General features: G+C 41.0%; 1 protein-coding gene and 1 non-coding gene across 2 annotated transcripts in view; both read left to right on the top strand.

Moving 5' to 3' along the window:
* LOC145991048 (TBC1 domain family member 14-like) overlaps positions 1-20,794 on the top strand; it is a 122,476-nt gene that overhangs the window by 39,078 nt on the left and 62,604 nt on the right. The gene's annotated exons all lie outside the window — the stretch shown is intronic.
* TRNAA-UGC (transfer RNA alanine (anticodon UGC)) lies at positions 11,698-11,772 on the top strand. The gene has a single exon. It is a non-coding gene; the product is annotated as a tRNA-Ala (tRNA).

The following is a 20,794-nucleotide window of genomic DNA, read 5'->3' as shown; positions in this document are numbered from 1 at the left end:
ACACCCCCAATGATGAAATATGCATGAGTTTTATTCGCGAAGTAATGCGAAATGTGTGCTTTTCCACGAAATGAACGCTTTTTCGCGAAATAACCGTGAAATATCATCAAATTAAGTAGAAAACGCGCAAAAACCGGCAATCGAGGTTGCGCGCGCAAAGCAAACTGTCGATTTGTAACGAAACGTTTGCCTAAAGTTTCCTACCACTAGCAGCTGAAGAACGTTTTATCTTCGATCACATCAGGAAGACGCTGCAAATTGGGATTTCCCATGCACATAATCTCAGTTCGAAAACTTCGTTCCCTGTCAAGCTCCATTCCTTTCTTCCCCCGAATGTCTACTCAACTTCCAGTTTCATTGAACGTGCTAGCTGTAGCAGGGATAGTCTGTTCCCGCACATCAAGGGAAACAATGGTGTCATTTGTGTTCAGTCATGAATGAATTTTGTTTATCATCATGTGATTTTTAACATGTGTTTGTGTATGTGCAGTAGTGATTATTTTATTTGTTGGACAGAAAAGATATCCTTTAAATACATGCAATGAATAAATCATTTGAGATATTCAATTTAGAAATGAAGTGATTTTGTGTTGATGTTTTCTTTTTGGTTGGACAGCTAAGTACTTGTGCATGTGTACAGTATATAAAAATGAAGTAGTTTATCAATTTATAGCTCTTTTGTATGTTGTTTCCTCTCATAATGAAAAAGTGTGTGCAACTTTTTTTTTCGCCGCTGGTATATACCGCTGATCTAACATTTTATTTACCGCTCTCCTCAGTTTTTATTTACCATAAATTTGTGTCCCTACTAATGGCCTAGGCCCCATACTTTGTGCTGAGCAGATGGAATAACAATGATAATTCTTCTTACGTAGAACGTGGGGTTACACATTAGTTAATATCTTTCAGGGATTGATGTTATATTTACTAGGGAGTTCCTATGGACGTGGACAGTGTATAAAATCCTGCGAAAATCCTGGAGATAAAATCATATTGCTGAAAAAGACTTGAAAATGTCGGAGAAGTGTAACTTTGAATATGTGTTATTCACCTGTATAAACTCTATTGCTAGAGCGTGCGTTTCTTTGTAAAAAGAAGAATACTGTTTTCAAAAAAATGTCAATTGGAGCTACTCTTTTCAAATTTTCATTGTAAAAAATTGCTGTAAGACAAACTAAAGTAAGTTAAAAACCTTACAGATTTTTCTGGAAATTTATTTTAAAAATAACTGGAAATGGGTAATGAATTTGAGAGTGAAACCTTGCATTGCTAATTTTGGACATTACTCATTCACATGAACATGTTTATCTATCAGGGTATTTTGTTGTTGGCCCAGTGAGGCTGACGTTTTCAAAACAAGTGTCATAAACACAGCTCCTGTTCGACATCAGTTTCAGAGCTATTTGACCGAGCTCCGTCGTTTCACCCCGGAAATATAAACGCCTGGTCCGATATGCGGGCGCGAGATCTCATCTCAGGTGCCCGGGCGTTGGCGACAATTTGTTATGGTAATAGCACGTAACGTCCGCGCGTTGCCATGACGTCGCGGCGGAAGTTTGAGAAATATGTTGGAATTGAGCCAGCCAGCTCCGTGTGTAGTTGGCGTGATCACCGACATAAACATGCGTGGCGGGTAGGTTTTAGATATGGGCAGCGAGATACGTCGTGCGTGTTTTGACATAACGGGCTTATATGTCTTTTTTTCTGTAATGAAACTGTGGTTTTTATACGTGGCTGGATGGATGGCTGGATTTTTCTTCTGCAGGGTAGACATAAAGTTGTAAACGATGTGGCAAAGTTGTTGATTCCATTGTTTCTGAACAGTCAATAAGTTCTTCCTGTTGATAGTGGTCCAGTATTGTAGTGCCTCTCCGATGGTGTAGTAGTAACGCTGTCACCTTGTAACAGTCTGTCTAGCAGTCAAGAAATAATACTTGTGGTCAAGAATTTTTGCTATCACAATGACTGACTGATTGATATAGTTTATTTTACTTCACTTTTCTGCCCCTTTGCGCGATGATCAGGATGAATAGTGGTAAGGTATGTCGGATGAAGCGACAATCGGAAATGTATAGCAACAGCACGAACCCCGCACATAAGATTATACTGGCTGAGAGTCCAGACGTCAGAACCTCGTTAGTCCGCCAAATGCAGTCTAGGATGCATTAATAGAAAAAGCAAGTATAATTATCTTGCTAAATACAGCTTCAGTTTCATCTTAACTGGCCTTTGGTAGGTTTCTTTTCATTAAACAAATATTTTTGTAGGCACCCTGTGTAATAAAGGGTGTCCCAGATTCGATACCGGGACACAGGGACACTGCTCCAAAATTCCCATCCCGGAAATCGAACCCGGATTTCCTGCGTGACAGACTTTTAATATTATAGTAGTATAGTCGTAAAAGTGCATAAAAAATTGATAGTTATTTTCAAAATGGTTCAGAATCCTGATGAGCCAATTAAAAATCGTTGAATTCAAATGTAAACCCTCTCCCAGAAGAACAATAAGAAAGAGCGTTCATCCTCCTAGAACAAATAGTTCGGTCGCAATAACCAATTTTATGAACTAATGGAAATCATAATGGCTAATTTCTTTGGCGGTAAACCCACAACGGATTTTTTTATGACTGTATACGGGACCTGAACAATTACCTGTTCCTGCTTTGTTATCTCGAATGTCCATATTCGGGCTACTTTCGAGATAATTGTGCAGTTCGATTTATTTTTATTTGCTATTGAATTGTTTCCATATCCGTTCACATTCGCCACCCTTCATCTTTGCAGCTAGCGATGGAACATAGAGTGTCGTCTCAATCCTCTGAACAAAATTTATATAATTGAATACGACGTTTGAAACTATGTAAACGACGTCAATATTTCGAATTGCCTTTCAGTGCAAAAGATGTTATTAGCCAAATAAATATTCTGCTGGAACGTCGCACATACTAAACAGCTGTAGGAATTCCAAGCATGGAAAATTGGTCCAGTGGTTAAGATGATTGGTTACAGTTCTGGAGGTAGTTGCCAAGAATTTTCTAATTCCTAAAATAGATAGATTCGTTTTATCATCACATGGTGATATGGTGGCTGTCTGGTTATTTATAGAGTCAGGTTGTATTCGTTGTTTAAGGTAATTGCGAAACAAAACGAACATCTGGGAAACTAGAAGCGAGACAAGCGTTTAGAAATCTAGGCGAGAACGAAGTCTTGTCTCGCTACCATCTCCAGTCACTAAACCCTTAGACAACCAGATTCACGCAGTTGATTGGCACGTTGCATAGGATTTTTTTTCTTGTGGACAAAAGCTGTGGCAAAATATTCTCCGACATGGATCCTTTCTTCAAGAATGCCCCCACGAGGTCATTTTTGTTGCGTTGCTACTCTCGTATTTCAACTGTTCGATATTTATGAAAATACGACGCATTGCTCAGTCTTTTGTCTTCCTATAAGGAGCATCTATTGCCCTTATCTATTACGTGATCCTCCCAGATCCTTTTCTTTCCACCTTTTCCTTTCGGCCTTTTTTTGGCATTCTGTGTGCCACCATCCTTATTCAACTCCAGCTCACTGCAATCTTTTTAGCCTTATTCCTGTATTTATTTCGGCTTTGTATACACGACACAGTTAAGGCTATGATGCCTCTTCTTCCACTGCATCTGTTTGGTAATAAAATACAAAAGAGAAAAGGGAAAGAATGTACCCATTACGTTGCGTCATGCACCCGGAGGTGGTCAAGTTGGTACAGCATCAGACTTGTCACGAGACAACCGACCTCCTCGGGGCAATTGTTATCTCGGTGTGCTACGACGCTAGAGGTCTCGGGTTCAAATCCTGGTCTGGGCATTCTTTGTGTCACCATCACCCATCTTCATATTCGCGATTAGCCAAATGTGGCAGAAAAGCCACTAAACCCTTATAATTAGTGAAATAAACCAAACCAATAAATCCACAATTGTCACGAGGCAAATGTGAATCCGTTTTCCTGTCGTGGCTAATCCCAGATCTCGCATATCGTTTTTTCAATGGGTACATGACGTGTGGGTGTGCGACAGGAGCGTCGTGTCGGAGATCGGGAATGTGTTGAACCCTACATCCACGTCTGAGTGGCGCCGAGATGCGTCTGTACTATAGCGACAGTCCTTTACTTGGCTTGGATCTATCTATCTCAGAAATTTACCTTGGGCATACTTTGATGTGTTGACTTGCCTGTGCTGTCCACGCGTAGGTCATAGGTCATTTGAAGCACGGAGAAAACGAGGGGAAGCGGGGGATTATTGTGCATGAAATGAAACAAGTTGCATTTTCCTCGGTGCAAGTTTCAGCTGCATTATTCCACCCACCGTGTTCACTTTCGGAGCCATTTAAGGGTGTGTTCGCGAATCGCTGTTGCATGCACCGTTACCGCTGGCGTGTCGACGTGGGCAGCCGCTTTCCTGACCCTCTCTCCATGTCATCCGGTGCTGTGCGAGATGAACTATTGCAAAAGGAGCTCAGGCCGCTCAATTGATTGCTTAAAAGCATGTGAAATGTGTATATGTATCGATTCTTTAACGGAGTGCACGGGCCCTACGTGGTCCAGCGGTTAGTGTAACGAACTGCGGATCTAATGGTTCTGGTTTCGATTCTTTCGGTTCAAACTTCCTTTCATATCATTCATTCGAGTCCCCAGGATATTTTAAAGAGGAGGTCAACTGCTTGAAAAACAGCTGAAAGCAATTTTTGCGTGTAGCGAATTAATTATGTGCCTCCATTTCTTTCGGGAACTGGAACCCAAACTGGGAAAGTTCTGATCCCCACACCTCTCCATTCGGTGCGCCCATTATCATCCATACATATATCTAGATCTAAGCATAAACCCCCAATTCTTCATAGAATAATATTCCCCCTCCAATCCATCAGTTCAAAATTATTGTGAGACCATTTTGCATGTGACATTATATTACTAAGCAACCCATACCTTTCTTATCTGCTAACAAGTAATAAAATTGGACATTTCCGTCGAGAATGTTCAATGAGGGATTTATAACTCTTTTGCGTCTCAAATGTCGACTCTTTTTAAGTTTTTTTCGTGGGGCTCAGAAATTATTTCATTAGTTAAATCCATAATTATTCGTAAAGGAAATTGGTTTTCTCAATAATGTACTGAATTGTGTTTCAGTACTTTTCCCATTCTTCTGCGTGGAAAGTGATGCTACATCTTCCTTATGTTTGTTTGATCGAATCTATAAACAAATACGAAAGACTATTAAAATAACTTACATCTTAAAAAAAACTCAATGGCTGTTTTAATATTAATTGATTAAATAACATTTCGTTCTCTTCCCCCTCCCCTCCCTCTCCCACCGTCGCCCTAAAAAGATATGGGTGCATATTTCCGTTAGTGGGCTCTTCGACTTTTCAGAATATATCAACGGCTGTGATAGATCGATTTTCTTATTTTACGTCGCTTTTCTGCCACTTTTGGCTAATCGCGACGATATGAATGAATGATGACAAGATGAAATTGACGAAGGGACAATCACAAACACACATGGACAGAACACAACACTACCAACAGAGGATTATCCTGGCTGAGAGTTCAGACGCCAGAGCCTCGGTAGTCTGCAAAATGCAGTCCAGGATGTACTACATGGGAGAGAGGTTGACATTCGCATGCTTACACCTCACCAGTAGCCGTGATTTGGCTGAGTGATTAACGTGATTCGCTACGACGTTGGAGGCCGCAGGATCGAATCCCGGGTCGGTTCGTTGTGTGTTTGCCCCGTCTGTTTAACCAGACTGCACGTCCGCATCGTTCGTTAGTTGGGCTAATCGCGACGATGAGGATGAATGATGATTTGGTGAAATGCATGAACACTCGTAAAGGAACACCCATGTCTACGCTAGGACACTGATTAAACAACATAGACTTGATAAGTTTGGAAAGGGCAAAAGGGTTTTACCCAGGGTAAAATCCAATGACGTGCGCTTGTCTGGCTTGTCGCCAGTGCGCGCGAAGCTCCGTGGTTTCCTATTCTGACCGTTGGCAACACGCATGTTTGTATTGGCAGCAACAAGCGGCGACACTGAATTGTCCCCGAGCGTAACGTCACCCTCGCAAACCTTACGTAACCTTTCCTGCTTCCTTCTTTCTTGTTCGCTGACTCGCTCCCTGGCAGCGAAGCAGAGGAGAGAGATCGGGCGTTAATTACGAAGCAGCGTGGTGCGTGAGAATTAAGGGGATAAATCGTGGAAATTGCGTAGACCTCGTTACGGTTCCTGAGCGCGTCTTCAGAGAACCTGAAGAATCATCGGGGGTATTACGTGATCCTCCCATATCGAACTTGTAATGTGCTCGCCTTAAACTTCTTTCGCTCTGAAAGCGCCGCGTAAGAATGTTACCCAACCTGGAGTTTGCAAAGGGGGAGGTGAAAATTTTCTCGTTACTCGAAAACTCTTTTCAGAGGAGAGAAGTTTGCGAGTGGACGTAATGCAAGGCATGTCTGAAGTTCTACTGAATTTGTCCCTGTCCGAACTCTGACGTCATGGCCCATGGCCATTATAACCCTCTATGGAACTTGTGTTGTGTTCTGTCCATGTGTGTTTGTGATTGTTTATTTATTTATTTGCCATGTACAGAGAATATCTCCAATTACAGAGGTATTAATATAGCATAAATGATGTAAATATGAATGCAACTGAAATTAAAAGGCATGCATACATATTACATATAACTAGAGGCACATATTTTTGGTAAATAAAAAAGCAAATTTCGGTACAAAAACAGTCAATTTCGGGTTCAAAAGCGGTAAATAAAATAAAATATCGGTGTTATTGCGGTGAAAAAATGGATGAAAAGTCGTATATAAAAAGATATTTTGGTTTTAAAATTGTGAATATAATCCTACATTTGATTTAAAAACTACACTTATTCCAGAGAATTAACATTTCACTTCTAATAGCACATTTATGTAGTTATCAGAGTATTAAGTTTATTTCTGTGTAAAGGAGTCCATTTTTGCTTCTCCAATATTAACAGCAGAATTAATCAATTTTCCGGGAATAGCATAACTCTCAGGATAATTCAGACCTCAGAAGGTGTCGCGTCGGTGAATAAACCCTGAATTTCGTGTTTAAGAGTTAATTTTGCTTTTTGCAGTTCATTTCGCATTATTTCGTGACAAAACATGGTCACAAAATGCATCTCACACCTTTCAAAAACATGAAAAATTAACACTACAATGTGTTTTTTCAAATTTCGTTTTTTCGTCAAAAACGAAATAAGCATGCCCCTACATATAACATATAACATTGGTATACTTACAGGTAATGGACAAAATAATATGAACACCAATGCAATTGCAGAAAACTTGTATTAGTAGGGGGTTGGCGCCCCCCCCCCCCTTGCCTGAATGACAGCTTGTATCCTACGTGGGATAGACAAAGGTCCTGTACAGTGTGAACTGGAATACGTAGCCACTCCTCGCACAAAACAGTCTCAAGTTCCGAAAGTGTCATTGGAGGTGGAAATCGATTACGCACTTTGGCCTCCAAAATACCCCACAAAGGCTCAATGATGTTAAGATCGGGGGACTGTGGACACCAGATGAGATGTTCTACCTCATCACTGTGCTCATCAAACCATGCATCAACTCACCTAGCAGTGTGAATAGGGGCGTTATCATCTTGGAAGATGGGGCATGCATCGGGAAACAAAGTCTGAACCATGGGATGGAGGTGGTCACCCAGGATGGTGCAGTACTTCTTTGCGTTGATTCTCCCACGCAGGACGACAAGTGGGCCAACACCATTCCAAGATATAGCCCCCCAAACCATCACAGACCCCCCACCATGTTTCACGGTAGGCACTAAGCAGTTAATATCAAATGCTTCAGCAGGAGTTCTCCACACATAAACACGTCCTGTGGTCTGAAATAATGTGAAAGACGATTCGTCTGACCATATCACATGTTCCCATTGCTGCTGTCTCCAATTCTTGTGCTCTTGGCACCACCTTCTTCGTGTCACTGCATTACGTGGATTCACCAACGGTTTGGGGATGGCAACTCTGCCATGAATGTTCACAGAATGCAGCTCCCTTTGAATGGTTTTCGTTGATACAGGGTCCTGGAGGTGATTGTTCATCTCTGCGGTTATCTGGGACAGTGTTGTCTTGTGCTTTCGAGTCACTATTCGCTTCAACACACGTCGATCCCTGTTGGACAACTTCGTTTTTCGCCCACTATTCTCCTTTGCAGACATTGTCTTTCCATGTTGTCTGTAGGCTGTCAGAACAGTTGACACTGTGCTCCGTGCTACACCAACAAGTGTAGCTGTTTTTGTTACAGATGCTCCAGCCAGGCGGGCTCCTATGATCATGCCTCTTTTGAAGTCTGAAAGGTCGGACATACCTGCATTTGACGGATAGCTGACTGCTCGCATGCAACTCTCACACCAGCTTCTGATAGACTAATATGTTTGCTTTCATCGCCACTAGATGGTTGAAATCTCTGCTGAGTGTTGTCCCTTTTCCATGACGGCGTATATAGGCCTTTGCAAACCAAGATGTTCATATTATTTTGTCCATTACCTGTATTTAATGTAGAGTAATGACGTGCTCGTATAAAATATATATGCAAATTATCCATAAATCCACAACAATATTATTATTAGAGAATATAGTCTAAAAATCACATTTCTCATGAATACACATGTAGATTAGATTTGCCCAGAATAAATATAACCATAATAAGATAGACACACTGTGAAATATATTCATACACACATTAATATACATATTAGTGGACACGTATCCATAAGCTCATTCACATGCATATATTTACGTTATACATGCACACACACATATTTATATGGATACTATAGGCATTCATATACAACATATTCTACAATAAAATAATGAAATAATCAACCATTTGTGATTGTCCCTTCTTCTATTTCATCTTGGCATCATACATCCCTATCTACGTAATATCCTAAGGTGGCAGAAACTCGAATTAAAATAAATCAAATCTTTCATTCATTCATTGGACGGTTTTTAAAACATCAAAGTATATTGCCCTACCCCCTTAATATCGTTTGTGTCATTATATTTCCAAATACAAACTTGTTCATGAAGCAAAGTATCGTTTGAGCTTTCAAGCGTCACTAGTGCAGCCGAAAACATATTTGACTATCGTTACACAGACCTGGATTATTATTAAGAAATACTTGACAAAAAGAGTACTGTACCATGATTTAACGCAAAAAAAGTTCCTATGTTGAGAATTTTACAGCATTGAATCCTACCGCCTCCCCCCAGTAATATTTAAAACCAAAATTTATAAAGAGGAAACTAGCCTACACTGCAAAAACTACCCTACGCCGCAAAACTAATGGTTCTTCGGTTCGAATCCCAGGTAAGGCATTGGCGTTCCTTTCATCCATTCCATTGTTACTCATCCTTTTTTTAAAGAAAAAAAGTGCAGAAGCGAACAATTCCAGGTGCAATCATAGCGTTAACGCAGCCGTTGCAGCTTCAGTGATGAAATTACATATTTATGTTGTTTGAATTAGCACAGCTTTATTGTACGCCCCCCGGTCCTCTTTCACGTATGGCTTTATTTATTGCAGTTTTTCTTTTCTCGGAATTATATTTTCCACGTGCGGTTCGTTACATTGTACACGACGAATGCCATTATTTTTCTGGATTATTTAACAGCATAGTCCTGGCTAACCAGTGCTAGTGGGAATATGAATGGAGAGAGATAATATAATTATTTGAATAATCCAGTAGCTTTCATGAAGTGCATACGTGATATATTATCCTGCTTTTGCTTTATCCACGGCTACATGTATGGTTATAGTAAAAGAGTCTACACCCCTAATCACAGCTAACCTGTATAACTGGAGAAATATATGCGATTAACACTAATGACTGAGTGGGGATGGGAAGTATCCAGTTATGCTTACACTGCTTTTTCTTGCTCTCATAATTTAGTGGCACAAACTTTGTCTTACACGTTATTTTGCAAAATATATCTGCCGGAAGCCGTGGCGGAGTGGTTATCACGTCGCGCTACAACGCCAGGGGTCACGGTTTCGAATCCCGGCATGGGCGTTCTTTTGCGAGTGTCCTTTCATCATATCGTCACTCATTCCCTTCTTCGTGATTAGCCAAAAGTGGCAGAAAAGTGAAGTAAAATAAAGATAATCAACCAATGCCGGAAGCAGTTATAAGGTTTGCTGGTGCTTTTTTTTTTACCCGCACAGACACACACACACACACACACATGTACGTGTGTGAGAGAGATCTCTCCCTTCTCTTTCTCTTATCACATTTCCTACTCCTTCTTTCATCACTCTTCTTCTCTTCTCTTTACAAAGATAAGTAGAGATAAAGAAGGATAGAGCTTTTCTTCTAAGACCCACTCTGCCCCCCCCCCCCCTCTCGCTCTGTGAAGTACGACCGAATGGAGATCAGGGAAGGGAGAGGAAAAATAACTTTGTTTTTTATCCAACCTTTCTCAACAGGGAAAAGATAAGACAAACAGGAGCTGCGTTTATGGTCCGAAATGGCCAGTGGCCTGCCCAGGATTTTCGAAAAGGGGGTTTACGTATACCCGCCCTTGGGCACGCCACTGAAAATAGCAATGTACTGTACTGTACGAGCGAATGAAAGCAAGTCTCTGAGCACGTAGTGACTCGAGAGGGTTCAACCAATGAACAAGTGCGAGGCGACTGCGTGGAGAGAAAAAAACGGACTGCGGTTTCCAGCTTTTGCAACAGCGTGTGTTGATTCGCTTCGCCCACTCGCTTTCTCCCCTTTATGGGCGCCCTTTCTCCAGAGATACACGGATCGCATGATGTGGCTTGTTCATGTCTGATACCAACAGGCAACTAGAGTTGACGAGCTGTATCTTTGCGGGTGAACCCTGCCCAAGCCCGGCTGCGCAGTAGCAAGGGGGAGGAGTTACCGGCTGCGCGTCATTACCCTTGCGTTCTGTCCTTGCTGTCGACCACCCAAAGGCGAGTAGATGGCAACTACATAAATGTATCTCTCTCGCACTGTGCGCTGAGTAGCCAAGGCCACCCGCAAAGATACAGCTCGTCAACTCTAGGTACAATTCACATTGCACTAAGCCTGTATTTGCTACTCTTTCCGTTCATCAAATTCTGCCACATGATAGGTTGACCACTCGAACTACTTTATTTCGTAATCAGTCGAGCAAGTTTCAGCCCCACAGCTCCAGTAGTTTCCGAGATGACATTCGACACGGGCAGAAGCGCAGTTTCGTATAACCACGTGGGGGAAGACAGTGGATTGAGACGCAGATCAGGGGTAACACGACTGCGGCATTGGACTAGGTAATAGAATACATCAAGGAGATTGCCCACTGTGGTCCGGCTAACAACATCACCGCAACTCTAATGATGCAAACTGTAATTGCACATCGTAATAATTAGACTTGCGATTGGCATGGTAACTGAATCTGCGAAATATTTCAACGTCTCTTACGGTACGGCGTGACGGTGACCGTAGAGCTACGATCATATTGATTATAATAATAATAATCGTTTATTTTAAGTGTTGAGCACAGTATGAAACCTTATACAGCACTAAGTCAAATACAAATACAAAAGCACAAAGTTACACGAATAAAATACATAAGCTGCAGAATAACATAACATAACAAGTTAGCATATCCACACCTCAAGTCGGGCCTCCCCCATGGCGCAGTGGTAGCGTCATTGCCTTGCAATCAAGGGGTCCCGGGTTCGATACCCGGTGGAGGCACAAGTGGTTCGGATCCCACTTTAAACTGTAGGTCCAGTCCCGATTAGCCTTACTGTGCATACAGTGGACTTAAAACAACATATCAATCAATCAAAACCACACCTCAAGTTATTTATGTTTGTAGCTGTAGTGTTTTGTGTCATACTAATGTCGTGGCGATAATAGGGGTACTGGGTTCGATTCACGGTGCGTGTATATAGTAGTTAGGATCTTTACTTCGAACTGCCAGTCTGAATTAGCCTATCTGTGCATAAAGTGTCCTTTAAAAGAAATAGTTTTTCACAATCTCACTGCGGGAAGTTCCGGGTTTTCATTTGTATTTTTCAGCCTTTTTCTGCCTTTTTTGGCCAATGTCGATGATGGGAATAATTATATTGATGAAACAACGCTTACCACCTCACAATGCTCTCAGCCATCGAGGTGACTGAAAGTTTCAAGTCCACTGATCATTTTCATTTGTTACGTATTATTAAATAACCAAATACAAGTAAAGCAGCCGACCTTCGTGGTGGAGTGTTTATCACAGCTCACTACGACGACAGGGGTCCCAGGTTCGAATTCCGACCTGGGGATATGAGTATATCTTTCATCACTCATCTTCGTCGTCGCGATTAGCCAAAAGTGGCAGAAAAGCTTCATAAAAGAACTTAATTCAATCAACAAGTAAAACTAGCAAAGAATACGATATTTATTTATTGAGAAAATTCCAGATACAGCACAGGTGGCCATTTTACACTGAAATTGCCAACAATGAAAGTGCAATAAGAATAAGCAAAAAATATAAAAAAATAATAAATAAAAGTAATAAAATAATAAAAGTGAATAGCAAATTAACAAAAAAATATGTAAAAGATGACACTATTTGATATTATTTACTAGAACCAGTGAATTAATCACTTTGTGTGTTAGGTATGGGTGTGGCGAGGGATATTTGTTGATGGGTGATCAGGTGATTTATATAAAATGAATATAATTGTTCTTATAAACCTCAGCAATCCCTTATTTCCACTATTCAAAATGATGTCAACAACCATTAAGGTTTACTATAGTAGAAGTTTTTCATAATTTAAATTAAAATTGGCGAAAGAGACTAGTTGCGGTGACGATTACAAGTTCTGGCTGTTCGAAACATATCAAGGACATGTCAGGGGAAACTCCACAGTGGCATTGGGAAGTCCAGAGAAAGTTGGGCATTTCGGATATAAATCTCGATCAGAAACACAGGAGTGACTCAAACAAAGCACAACCCCCATCCTCTCATGGTTGAAACTCTCCCATTACAAAGCATCTGAAGATCCCCAGCCTCTGGGGGAATTAACCTTCGTTTACAGGGCTCGCAGCTTATGAACTCTCTAATTAACTCTCGCAAGAAACGGGGGGGGGGGGGTTATCTCGGGAGGCGTCTTTGCGGTTTCCTGTCCCCTGAGCGTGACTCCCCCCACCTCCCGATTAAAAAGAAGCTCTTAAGTCTGTGCTAATTACACGAGAGTGGAATCGTGTCGCCAGTGCTCCAGCGTCCTCCCCCCCTCTTTTTTGTCTATTTAACCTTCGGTAAAAGAACAGTAGTTGGCCTTAAATGTATTTCATGGTTTTTACATGAAAACTTCGTCGAGGAGAGCTCTTCAGCTCCTAAACCGTTTGCAAGGACTTGTTTGAAAATTTTGTTAGATTCTAGAATTATGCCGAAATCACACAAGGCTAGATATCCTGCTGGGTTTTCCAGTTGTACTTGAACTATTTCCTCACCTGCCAGGTTTCGCCTCGTACGAAACTACAAAGTTGGCAGACTTTCGTTCTCTCAGAGCATTGCGCAGACGAACGACTTGAAGAAAGGAGAATAGCTTCTTCTACTAGTTTTTTTTTACAATTGCCAAAATTAAAAGTAAAGCATGTTCTAGAAATGGGCCCAAAAGAAAATATGTACTCTGGTATGTATTCATACATGAGATTCGCAGAATTCATTCAAAAAAGAAAAAGTTCAACTAAATGTGTCAAACATTCAACACAATGATAATAATAAAGATTATATCATTATCTGAAAATCACATCTGTCGTGTACAAATCTCATTGCTATGGTTAATTTCCTAAATATGTTTTTTGTGGCAATAGCGTTGACACGTATTGTAGATAAGTAAGATAAGAAGGCAGAAGTGCATGACCTAAGGCGAGGAGCAAATTAAGTTAAGTCAAGTGTTAATGGTTTAACATCTTCAAGAACTCCATAGATTTTCGTCAGCATCAAATCTATGTAATTAATGGCACTTGTTCAAATGTATATTGATTTGCGATTGTTTCATCTCAAACTAGGCTACGTGGGCGTTGTCTCACGAATGCTCATGGCGTGCTCTCCCCCAGGAAATGCATTCTCTCCAGGCTTTTCCAGAGGAAGACATGAAAAACCATTAGCCAGATGAATGCTGTCAGTTTCATCCCAGTCCCCCCTGCACTTCGTTTTGCCATTTCGCAGCTTAGAAACAAGATTCCCGATGTCTGTATGGTCCTCCGTATTTGACAGACGTTCGAGACGGATGAAAGACAGAACTTACATCCGTATTCCATACAATTCATACACACCACGCTTATGAGTTTGGCTTAATTAAGTTCACTTTATGCACAGATAAGCTAATCGGAACTGGACCTGCAGTTTAAAGCGTGATCCAAATCACGAAATCTAGACCAAAATCTGTTTTATCGTTGTGCAATGTGTTCAGTTATCAGCATAATTCATCATCCATTCACATAGCAAATTAATTTCATGTAAAGTGCTCCAAGCACAAGCTTTTCCATTATTTTTTTTACAAATCCAATTTTTTTTTCGCATTGCAGTCATATTTTTTTTTTATGGCGCGCTCAGTTTTATCCCCAAGGAACTCTGCGTAGAGACCTATAGGATAAAACAATTGTTTTAAGTTATACACATGCTAAAATGTCTTATTTCATCCTTCTCAAATTTCAGATCTGTATTTTCAAAAATTGAATTTTCAATCTTTTTTGTGTTTCCAGCAAGGGAAAATCATATATTTTGGCGGCTTAATAGTGAATGAGATAGTGCAGGTAGAATAGGAATGTGAGGAAATTAGTAGCATAATTTTAATACTCAATGTAAATATAACTTCAAAATATACCATTTTAAGTGCTACCAACACATGCTTCATATGAAACTACCCTACTACCTCATGTAAACCTTAGAGAGCGGGGAATTATATATGTCCTGTATGTCGTTAACACAAAATTGTTTATAAATTTCGGCGTGAATTTGAACATCCAAATCAAACACTTTAAATACGGACAACCCTATTCATTCAAAGCCTTCTTGATTGTGTAGTAACATTGTCACCTTGTAATCAGGGGTTCCTGGTTCGCCACCCTGTGGTGGCACATAGAGATTCGAATCCCATTTTAAAGTGTACTTCCAGTCCCGGTTAGCGTATATGTGTACATAAAGTAGACTTAAAACTAAGACTCAACAACCCTATTCATTTTTTAAAGCAGACTACAGAGTCCTGGTTCCAAACCAAGAAATCATTCCAGGCTAGATGTCAAGCAAATATGGCTACCCTTCTTTACAGCTCTCAAGAGGGACAACATTTTCGGGTGGTCGGTAGGTTAGGGGTTAGAGCACTGTGACCGAGAGAATGGAGACAAGTAGCGCACATCAAGAAAGTGAGCATGGGGGGCCGCAAGAAAGGTGTTGGCATGGTTGAGGCCGGGGGATGGAGACAATACAGTAAAAAGTGAGGAAGGAAGATACAAATGCGTACTATGCCATGGTGATGATGTGCCAGAACATTTATTCTTATGTCAGGACACGTGCGTCCTGCAGGAGAAGAAGCTAGGCAACATAACTGGGAAAGAGTGCTCGAAACAATTATAGGGCAAAGAAACATGGAACTATTGGAAAAGATGTTTTTTTTTCAACAGGGAGAAAGGAAGTGCTGTACAGAAACGGAAACAAGCAGAGGAAGAAGTGTTGAGTGAGAAAAGACAAAACAACCAGAAACTGCTATGGTAACACCTACACGGAATTTGTGGGAAAGTGTACACTACATTGAAATAAATTGAGTGATGTAATAATGTAGATTGTAGTGCGCACAGCCGCGCATCAGATGAGAAATAAATCTAATCTAATCTAAGAGTACGAAATCATAGATCCGTTCTCTACCATCGGTAAATGAAACAAGAAAAGTTGACTGAAAACTCGAGGTGACGTGCTCTCTTGAAATATAGTGTTAGAATAGGCAAAAGGCAAACTGTAGAGAATGGGACGTATCCAATGAAGATCGCATGCAAACAATTGGGAAGAGATCTACGACTTTAAAGCTGTTCACACTCTTTGTTTTAACTCGTTGCCGAGTCGTCACCACGTAGACGACCTTGGGACTCCAAGAATGGAATGTAAATGTTTGTTCATTACTTTTACACGTTCAATTTGCACCTACAGCTCTGTACGTTGACATTGCCTCGTTCGAATTGATCGTTCCTGAACTTCTACCAGGCACAACATGCATCCCCCCACTCCCACACACATGCGTTGAAGGTGAAATTATCACTTGTGCATTAGCAAGTCAGGTGAGAAAGATTTTTCTTCTTTTTAATGGGTAATTCTTTAGCAGCTTTTATTATGTTGTTTGGATACGCTAGAGTGGGTGGCAGTTACGCGGCTGTCGATAATTTTGTTAAGCCCATTAAGCTTCGTGAATAAAGCCTGTATACCGCTGAGAAATGAATATGGTGATGTGTGGAAAGTGACGGCTATGTTAATTGATTCTACACCTTAACTCTTTCGTGCTTAAAGACTGCCGAGTATGTCTGTGAAAAGTAAATGAATACAGCAGGAGGATAATGTATTTATTTATTTACATAAAGTTTCAGATACAGTACTGAAATACCATTTTATACTGAAACAGTAACAGCAGAACAGCACCAATAACAACAAAACAATCGAGCAGCACAGCGCGCTACGACACCAGAAGTCCCGGATTCGAATTCCGGCCTGCGCGTGGGTCTTCTTTGTTAGTGTCCCTTTTATCAATTTCATCGTATCATCACTCATCGTCGCGATGAGCCAAGTGTGTCAGAAAAGCGACGCTTAATTACAAAAATAACAAATCAAAGGCTAGATGAAAGTGAGATAAACCCTGAATGAAGTTTGAATTGGTCCGTTCTTCCAGAAAGGCAAAGAATATTTAAAAAAAAAAAAATACAATTTAATTTGACATTGATTCCTGATATTCTGCAGGTTGGACGCGTTGTGTGCGTGTACCTGAGCAGCGAAGCGTTTTTTTCCACGGTCCGAGAAATACTGTCACGCACACAGTTGTAAAGATTTCTGCATCAGCGCGGATTACAATCAACAACTTGTGGATAAGAAGTGAAAGTTGCGGCGCCATCCCTCTGTGGCCTCAGAGCTCTTTCACAATGGAACAAGCGAAACTATCGCCAGCCTCGATGGACTTCCCTTCCACCGCAATCTCCAGCTCCCAGCGGACATCCTCCGCGATAATTAGACACAAGATGAGCTCATTCCTCCTGCTCGTGTTGTACAATGTCCTCTTGGATATAAGAACGCAGTTCCAACAAGGAAGTACCGCAAGGAAATGTGCTGGGCGGTGACAGTTGGTGAACTTTCAGAAAGCTGACACGTTCCAATAATAGATATTCGTTTAGATGCAGTGGTGCAAAGCATGGTTGTTTAAGGTATACAGGAATTTTAAATAAATTCAATTCCAGTGCAGGATAGAAAATCAGCAAGCGTAAATGGATTGTGGACCGTAAAGAACGAGCGTTATACTCTAAAGTACTTTAATTCGGTCCAGGAACCCTTTTTCCAGATGAATTTAAATTCGGTCCAGGATCCTTTTTTTCCAGATGAATTTAAATTCGGTCCAGGAACTTTTTCCGGTTGAATTTAAATACGGTCCAGGATCATTTGAAATACGGTCCAGGAACATTTTTGACCGTATCAATTTAAATACGGTCTAGGAACCTTTTTTCAATGAAACAAAACGCAACTTGTACCGAATTTAAATTGTGCGAGCGGTCCTGTAATATCGCTAAAATATTCTGACGATATATCGCCAGAATATCGTCACGATATATCCCCGACACGATATATATCGCCAAACTATCGTGACGATCGTCTAGTTGATATCGCCTAACCCATATGACATATATATTTGTTCACTGCTGCTGTATAATTAACTACTGCAAGAAATGACGTCACTTCCGCCCGCCAGAGATTAAACGTGTAAGATCTTGCAGTCAACTTGAAGTTTTGTATGGCTCGCCGAACATGAAATGAGTTGAAATTTCGCAATATTGGTTGTTAATGAAAAATAGGGGAGTCGGGAAGATCCAAATAAATTAGTTCTAATGCGGGAGATCCCGGGAAATACGGGAGAGTTGGCACCTTATCTGGAGCTCGGACCAAATGGTTAAGTGCATAAATAGAGGTATACATAAAAGGAATACTCACTTGCATCATTATGATGAGTTAAAAAAGAAGTTTGGGCTATCGAATCAAGAACCTGATACGTTACCACCAGGCCACCGGATTGCACTTCGTCTCATGAGGCGCGCTTCGAATCTTCGAAGCGCTTTTTCTCGTAAGTGACTGGTTGGTTCGCGTTAGTACCTTAGCTACCTACAGTGTACCACGACACGAAACCCCGTCCCAAACTCAATTTCCCAACCCGCATCCTCTGCTTGTTAGTTATACAGAAGTCGTTCTAGGCGCTATTCCTAAGATTGTCGTAGAAATGTGTTGTATCTGGTGAAAATCTTGACATTTCAACCCCTTTTTTTGGGGGGTGGGCGGGTGGGGAGAGTACAAAGACGTTGGGAAATGTAGAGAAATACAACATTTTCTGCTTGTAGAAATTCAGGGGGAAAAGTGGTAAAGTGGAACAAGTTTTTGTGTAGTGAGGTTTGCAGGTAAGCCATGTGAATCGAGGTTCAAGGTCCACACTCCGACCCTTCCATATCCACAGTTGCTTTTCCCAGGCATTGTAGCGGAATGCTGGAATGGCAAAGGGAACAGGATACTTCTTTCGTTTCCACGTACATTGACGCGTTATTCCACAGTCTAGGATAACCTGAAACGATTCTCACCATTGAACTGCCTAAGTGCCCTTGTATCCAAACAAGCTGGCTAACGTGGTTTAGTGGTTAGCGCAACTTTTATTGAGCATCCAGGGAGTGTGTATTCTTGGCATAGTCTGCTTAAAAAAATCCTCTACTTCCGACAAAATGCTAATACTCCTATTCCACATTTCGAAAAATTATATGTGTATACAATTCATTTCAGTTTATTTTTAGTGTGGTTCGGTTCCTCAATATCTAGATACATGCGATATAGTTTGTGTCGCTGTAAGATTGTTCTCTTACCACAGATATCTATACAAAAGGGATAACAAATCACACGACGGTTCACTAGAATGCTCTAGAAATTCTAGGCGGGTGTAATTGTTCAGAATTTGGAATATCGCAGCTATTTTTCTTTCTGTATTGGTTATTTTACGAGGGTCACTATTTATATTTTGAGCCTAACAATGAAAAAACAGGAATTTGGCATTGAAAACTGCTTTATTGTTTTTCGAAGTATTCTCCTTTATGGTCAATATACTTTTGCATTCCTTCGAACAATTTGTCAAAGCAGTTTTTCCAATCTTCTTGAGACACCTCCATAATATGGTTTTTGAACGCATCAACGGCGTCTTCCGCCGACGAAAATCGTTGTCCACGCAATTTATTCTTGACATTCGGGAACAAGAAGAAGTCATTGGGTGCGAAATCAGGACTGTACGGCGGATGACCCATCAATTCGATTTTTTGACTGTTCATAAAGTCGGTTGTTAGACGAGATGTGTGACAGCTGGCATTGTCTTGATGAAGAATGATCCGACGGCGTTTGTTTGTTTTCCGCATTTGACCGAAGACCTCTGGCAAACAAATTGTTGTGTACCATTCAGAGTTGACCGTTCTACGTTCCTCTAAAGGCACAGTTGCCACATGACCAGTTTCCCCGAAAAAACAGGCGACCATTTGTTTCGATGTGCTTCGAGCGCGAACAACTTTTGTTGGATTGGGTTCATCTTGAAACACCCATACAGTCGACTGCTGTTTACGTTCCAGCTCATATGCATATATCCATGATTCGTCACCTGTTACAATCTTATATACGTCTTTTGAAGCACCACGATTGTATTTATTGAGAATTTGTTTGCACCAATTGACGCGAGCGTCTTTTTGAGTTTTTGTCAAATTGTGTGGGATCCAACGAGAACATACCTTTCTCACAGCTAAATGATCATGTAATATTTTATATATGCTGGTGGAACTAATGCCTATGGTTGCCTCAATCTCACAGTATGTCACATGACGATCTTGCAGTATTAGGTTTTGCACAGCATCAGTGTTTTCTTGAACAACAACTGATTTCGGACGACCTTCGCGAATCTCGTCGGTGAGCGAATGGCGGCCACGATTAAATTCGTTATACCAGCGTTTCACAGTGGCAAAGGATGGGGCTTCATCGCCAAATGTGGAAGTAAGTTGATCGATGCACTCTTGTCTTGATAATCCACGTCGAAAATCGTAAAAAATCATCGCACGAAAATGTTCCCGAGTTAATTCCATTTTATTGTTGTCGCGCAATCCCCAAGGCAACATAAACAACACAAATGAAGCTATTGACAAAACATTTGAAGTACGTTATGGTCAATAATGTCAGACGATTCCGTGCAAACGTCAAATCGCGCCTAACTTCAATCAGTGTTGCCAAGGCTCAAAATATAAAGTGACCCTCGTACGTCTTTTCTTAGTCCTCTTGGGTTGATCACGACAGTGAAGATGAATGATGAACTAATGAAATAATGGGACACGTGCAGCGATACATCCATGACTTAACCAATGTTCGAAACTAGTAAGATCTGGCTTCCTCGCGCGTTGCTAAAACCACTCCGCCATGAACGTCGGCGCAGTGTTTTTTTCGAAAACAGTTTTGCTGGCGAATGCCAGAGAT

Source organism: Lepisma saccharinum, chromosome 8 (assembly GCF_977018435.1).
Source record: "Lepisma saccharinum chromosome 8, izLepSacc3.1, whole genome shotgun sequence".
In the NCBI taxonomy this organism is placed as follows: Eukaryota; Metazoa; Arthropoda; class Insecta; order Zygentoma; family Lepismatidae; genus Lepisma; species Lepisma saccharinum.
This window is presented reverse-complemented; position numbering and strand designations above follow the sequence as displayed.